At 35.9% G+C, this 6,987-nt stretch overlaps 1 pseudogene; it reads left to right on the plus strand.

Annotated features, from left to right (window-relative positions):
- The first annotated feature begins 339 nt into the window (after positions 1-339).
- LOC131535736 (SLAM family member 9-like) lies at positions 340-1,454 on the plus strand (annotated as a pseudogene).
- The last annotated feature ends 5,533 nt before the right edge of the window (positions 1,455-6,987 follow it).

Consider the following 6,987-nt stretch of genomic DNA (forward strand, 5'->3'; position numbering starts at 1 on the left):
TTCACCAGGGCTGTCGTGATGCGTGGGCCATTACGGGCTTGGCGTAGCACGCTAAAGACACGGCTCATATTGTTGTTATTGGCCGCGGACTCTAGGTGTTTAGCTTCTGCTTGCCAGAACTTCTCCCTATCCTCGATCTTCATCTACTGTGTTAAAAATCTCTTGTTTTAGAAATCTAAATTTCTAAAACTTTTAGATAAAACTATTGATCATATTTTGTACTTTCAAGCTGTAATTAATTAATCATATAACTTCACACATTTATTTTGCTGTACAGCAGATCATTTTAAAACACATTAAAGATCTAATTTGATTCATGCATCTGCCTTTTAATATATCATGTTTAATTTTGTGTTGTGTCCCTGTTGCTGCTGTTATTCAATTCACATTTAAATGTTACAAACTGTTTCAGTCTTTGTAAACCATGAGTTAACAAATCTATGTTCATGTTTATCAGGTGTGTTTGGAGCAGAGACTAATGAAACACAGTTGTTGTCAGTGACGGAGGAGATTCTGTTACTCTACACACTGATGTTACTGAAATACATGAAGATGATGAAATAATGTGGAATTTTGGAGCTAATAACTCTCTGATGGCTCAAATAAACAGAGCCTCTGGAATCTTCTTCACATGTAATGATGGGAGATTCAGAGACAGACTGAAGCTGGACGATCAAACTGGATCTCTGACCATCACAAACATCACAACTGAACATGCTGGACTCTATGAACTAGAAATCATTGCAGCTAAGCTGTCTTCAAAAACATTCAGTGTTTCTGTTTATGGTGAGAGAGATCATCTGTCCTACCCTTCAAATATTTTCTTTTATTAATTATTTACATACTGAAATGTCTCAGACAGACACACTCAATGCTCGTCATCACACTAAAAATGTATTAACCCATTGAACCTGAAAAGATTTTTGTTTAGATTTATCCATATTTTTCTTTATTCTCTCATGTCAGCTCGTCTGTCTGTTCCTGTCATCAGCAGTAACTCTTCACAATGTTCTTCATCATCATCTTCATCACAGCAGAATTGTTCATTGTTGTGTTCAGTGGTGAATGTGAGTCATGTGACTCTCTCCTGGTACAAAGGAAACAGTTTATTGTCCAGCATCAGTGTGTCTGATCTCAGCATCAGTCTCTCTCTACCTCTGGAGGTGGAATATCAGGATAACAACACCTACAGCTGTGTGCTCAACAATCCCATCAGCAACCAGACCACACATCTGGACATCAGCAAACTCTGTCACACATGTTCAGGTAAGGCAGCGCTGCTTTTAAGTTCACATTCACTTACATTAATATCTCTCTTTATCATCAAAACACTCTCCTTCAGGTCTTCCAGAAGGCCCAGGCTCTCTGATAATGTTAATTTCTGCTGTTGGATCTCTGTTGATTATAGCTGCAGTCGGGATGTGCTGCATCTGCTGGAAACACAGAAAAACTGATCAAAAGGCAAGTATTACCTACTCCTTTTAACAAGTATTAAAACAAATAATACTATAGTTTAAAACAAATTCTGCTTCAATTAATTAATATTTAGCATTTATCTCCTTATATATATATATATATATATATATATATATATATATATAACAAAATAATATGTGTAGTTACTGGATTTGACAATTATAATAATACTAGTCAGCACTATCAAATTCATATCTTTTACGTGTATATGTGAAAAAAAAATAAAATGTCATATTAAATTTGGTAATGCAGTTTTTTTGTTTTTTTAAAGTGCAGTGTTAAACCTTCTTAATTATATGCATTATTGCTTCAACTTTGACAGCCCTAATAAATAATTGTTAAAAAAAATAAAAAAATAAATACAAATAAATAAATTAAGACCGATATTGTTGTTTTAATCTGTTACCGTTTTTCATACAGTTCATACCTGTGAAGATGTGATCACTTTTGCTGTCATGTTACATTATCCAACATCCTACAGAAAAAAAAAAAACGCACATAAATCTGTAAGATAGTTAATTTCTAATTCATGTTGTGCATCTCTGTATAATTTCATCTGTGAGACATATGCCTTTGTGTTTTCATCTGTACTGACAGATTTTATTATTAAAATAATATAATAATAATGATAATAATAACAACAACCTGTTTTGGTCATATTTACTATTAGTTGTCCAGCTCCCCCTGTCAATTATCGAGTACCCCCTCAGCACCTGCGTTCAAAATTCTCTGGCACCGCCCCTGCTAACTTGAGGTAATTTTTAAATATAAAGCCCAAATATTTTTATTCAACCATCTATTTGGAATACATTTGATGGAAAAACAAAGTTTTTGATGTTCAGAACAGAATAACTACATTATTTGCCCATTGCCCCCTGGCTGGGGGCGTTTTTGAGAAACAAAATTATGTCATTCTGAAAATATTATTATATTTTTATTAAATAACACATACTCCCTATCTACAGGGCAGGCCCTACTGTTCTGTAGGGTATCAGAGCGAATCAGACAATTTAATATTTGATCAAGAACATGGTTGAAACACGAGGAGACGAATTCCACAAAGAAGCCCAAGACAACAGGATGTTTGTAAATCAGATGCTATAGCGCCAGCCCTTCTGAAGCAAACCTAACAAACCAACTCTTTCACAGAACAGCTTGCAACATTAACACAAAAGAACACTTATTGATAATCCCAACTCAGGAAGGAGATTGTCAAATTTGGGGCAAATAACCAAGATGATGGTCAAAGAGATGCACAGCATGACCATCAGATGTAAATCCATGAAATTATGAGCTAAAGACTTCCTCGGACTGATTTCCCCCACCTAGAAGACAAGAACCAGACTGAGATTCCTTATGAGACCTTTTAACCTCTCTGGTCTTCACAGAACATGTCCTTACGTTCACAGAATGGCACAGATGTATAATTTTACAGCTGTAGATGCATCAAAATGATCTCAAAAGAGCTCATAAACGAATATCAGTCCATTGCTTAACTCGATATAATGTATGTAACCCACACATTTGACTATCATGTTCTAATCACTCATTGTGTCTATTTTGAATAACTATTGAATAGTTTGTAGGTTTATATTCATGTTGGGTATGTATGAGTTTGAAAATGTATGCTTTACACATTTCTATCAATCAATACTTTGTAAAATGTATTATATGCTTGTTATAGAAATCATGTCCAAATTATACTCTGTAAGAGTGGGAAAATTCAGACCATGTGGCTGATAAGATAACATGTTGATTTATGTATTGGGAGGAGAAACATAGCAACACCCCGAGCAAAGACAATGTCTAATTGGTCAAGACACCATTTGGGATGTGTCCAACAGCCCGGTTTAAATACAGGACACCATCAAATTATGCTTTTAGCCATGCTTTTTGCCACTGCTTTTCTTGCCTTTTTGCCACCACGTTTTGATGCTGCTTTTTAGTGCTCTTTGAGCATTCTCTGGTTTACACGCCAGCTGCTCCTCTAAAACCATGAGGACTAAAACTACACTCTTTTCTTTCTTTTACTTTAGTTTCTTTACTTTTCCGTTGAGAGTTTCGTGTTCTGTGTTAAGTTTTGCCGCAACGCCGTGTCTCAGGGTTCACCTCGAGTCTGTGACCGCCTCTGACCAACCATTGGCTTCCCAAGACATCACTTCAACGACTACTGAACTTCTGGCCAATCAACAACCTCGGGAAACCCCCTTTCAGCAATGACGACAACAAAGGGAACCCCTTACACAGGCAATGCGAGTTCGTCTAGATCAGGGGTGTCAAACTCATTTCCTGGAGGGCCGGAGCCCTTCAGAGTTTAGATGCAACCCTAATTAAACACACCTGATCCAGATAATCAAGTCATTTAGGCTTATTTGAAAACTGCATAGTTTGTGTGTCAGAGCAGGGTTGGAACTAAACTCTGCAGGGTTGCGGCCCTCCAGGAACTGAGTTTGACACCCCTGGTCTAGATGCTAGCTGAGCTGAGCTGGTGCATTTAATATAAATTTTAACCTCATAGAGGAGCTCAATGTGAGGGTTAATTAAATGATTGATGGTTGTTCAGGTCTACGCAATTGCGCATATTGCTATAAACTTGGGATTTCACATTTTCATTCTCTTAAACTCATTCTTTCCTCACTCTCTCTCTTTCTGCAACTTGTGTGAATGTGTGAATGCGTGTGTTCATGTTTTAGATTAGTTTAAGTCTTAGATTTATCCAATAAAGCCTTATTTAGGGTACAACGGGGCTAAAGGCCCACCTTGAGAAAAAATGTGCTATTCACTGCGCCTAAAATGTATAATTGCATAAAAATACGTTGTATTGAACATTAATGGAGCAACAGATTTTGTGTGAAAATAAATCATTCAAGTTGTTTATTTTGTTTAAAAATCTTATAAATGTATGAGGTGCCAAGGGGGGCCTTTTAAAAAGGGGTAAAAGGCACACGGTATTGATACAAATACTTCAGTAAGTTAATACTTGTTCAAAACAATCACTTTAGCAAAGTTTGTACTGTGTTCTGCTTAATTTGAAAAATAAAAAAAAGTTAAATAAATATAGGTGTCACGGACCAGTCAGGCCCTTCACTCCACCAATCACATCGCTCCACATCCCCTGAGTATTAATCACACTCACCTGCACCTGATCACCATGCCAATCACCAGCACTATAAAGGATCACCACACACACACTTCAGCGTCCGATCTTGTCATTGCTACGTGGACTCCATCTCCTGGTATCCTGTAGCCGAAAAGACCATATCCTTCCGAAAATCTAAGATATACTTACCCTGTCTGACTTACCTGCTGTGTTCTCCCACCTTGTGTCCTCCTCTCTTCATAGAGCTCCGTCCTCGGTGTGTCTCTCTCCCTGGATCGATCCTGTCTCGTCTCCCCGTACGCCTGAGGAAAAGAGAAGAATCTCAAGCACATCATATAATCCGTTTGATTTAGCATTCTGAAGTCAACTACTCACCTTGCAAGAAACCTTAAGTCACCTGAGTGTCTCACCTGTTTAAATAAACACCTCATTCTCCTTTACCATCTTCGTGTCAGAGTCCATCCATAACAATAGGCCTACTGTCATTAAAATATGTTAATATAAAAATATATATTTTAAAATACAGAAACAATCATTTTAATAAGTAAAGATTCTGAAAGTGTTGAAGGAGATCCAATAATAATTGAAAATATAATTACAGTAGTAACAAGAAATTATATTTTATTATATGATATAATTAATATCATGTTTTTAAATATGATGGTTTCATTCTAAACATGGTGATTATCTCTAATATGAACACCCAACATATATTTACCATCTGAATCTAACCATGTCATGTCAACAAATGGAAAAGTCAGCCATCGATTAATTATCATGTTAATTACTGTGCGCCTTTAGCCCCAACAGCAGGGGCACTTTTTACCCCAAAAACCATACTTATACATATTCTTCGTAATTTAAAAAACTGTTGCTTTAATTATCTTAAACAAAACTGAAAATCACAAAGAAGACATTTGTTTCAAAATATATGCATTCATTTTAGCGATTCTCATTTGCTACTTAAATCTACAACATTTAAAAATATATATAAAATATTAGATCAGGTAAGCACAGAATCAACTTGCTGCTGCGCGCGATCGCGTCAAAGATCAGACAAATATACACGTGCATCTTGAAAAGCGGATGTTTTGGAAAGTGCTACGCGGACGTTTTTGTGCCATCTAGTGGTTTAGATGAAAATAATATCAAAGGCGCCTTTTACCCCGTTGTATCCTATATTGAAAAGAGAAGTATCTTGTGTTTTGTGCTTACAAGATAATGTTTTAAACTGCCGATCTTGTTACTGTGCTAATTAATAGTGTTTTCACTATATTTACCCCAAGGGACGTTTTCTCCCACTCTACCCTATCATACATGGCAACAGCGCGCTCTGCAAAGCAGCCTTTGAAGCATAAACAGAACATTACAGCTCTGTTTAGTTAAACTTGTCTAACGTAGGCTAATTATTCTTTGGTGGCTGTAATATAATTTGAGACGCCAAAAGGTTGCCAGTCATCATAATTTTGGAGAGAGTTGTCACTCCTTAAACTTTACGTGCCCACATTAATACAGACAGTTACGAACTGTATACTTGTAGAACTTATTATTATTATTATTATTATTTTACTTTGGGGTCTGTGGCCTACTAATTTAAATAATCTTCTGTTTATCAAATGCAGACAGTTAACTACAAATAAATGGGTTTGCAATTCTAAAATTAACAATGTAACACCAGTTTTATAGATTTTCACTGGAAAGAAAAAAAGGACATACAGTTGTTAACTCCTGTTACCTGTGTTGAAGTTTGGCCTCGAGCTGCAGCTGCAATTCATGATTATCTGAAATGCAGCTTCAAGCTGTTGGTTGATTTGGTGTGAAAGGCAACAATTCTCAAACCTTCAGAACTTAATCTGTTTGATGATTTAACAGTTTAAAAAGTCTGTTTAGCAGCAGTAGTAATTCTTTGAAAAATAATGTTCTTAGTATGGTTTTTTTTTGTAAAAGTCATTTAGAGAGAAACCTAAAGTTGGTCTGCTATTAATTTTCTGTCATATCAGCAGTTCCCTGATTGAGTTTGTGTTTCTTTGCAGAAATCAAAGTCGGATGCTGTGTATGAAAATGTTCCCAAAAAACGATGATCAGATACTGTATCTACTGGAGCTGACCTTAGAGTTCATACAAGCTCCTGCTCACACCTTTTAGTTTTTATTCTCTGCCCAGTTGTCTCAGTTTTATTTTGACTCTTTGCATCTTTTGACTTCATCTTTTTTTTTTTTCTTTACACATGTACTCTCAGTTATTGTGATGTCTGAAATATTGTTGCTCTGTTTAATAACATGTACATTCACACAATTATGGCATACAATACTTAATACTTACGGCATAATTACTTAGACCCTCCTCATGAATATAAGCCATTTTAAAAGCTGGAAAATTCATTTATTTAAATATATATATAGGCTATATGA

The sequence above is a fragment of the Onychostoma macrolepis genome, unplaced genomic scaffold (assembly GCF_012432095.1).
Source record: "Onychostoma macrolepis isolate SWU-2019 unplaced genomic scaffold, ASM1243209v1 Scaffold8, whole genome shotgun sequence".
Classification (NCBI taxonomy): Eukaryota; Metazoa; Chordata; class Actinopteri; order Cypriniformes; family Cyprinidae; genus Onychostoma; species Onychostoma macrolepis.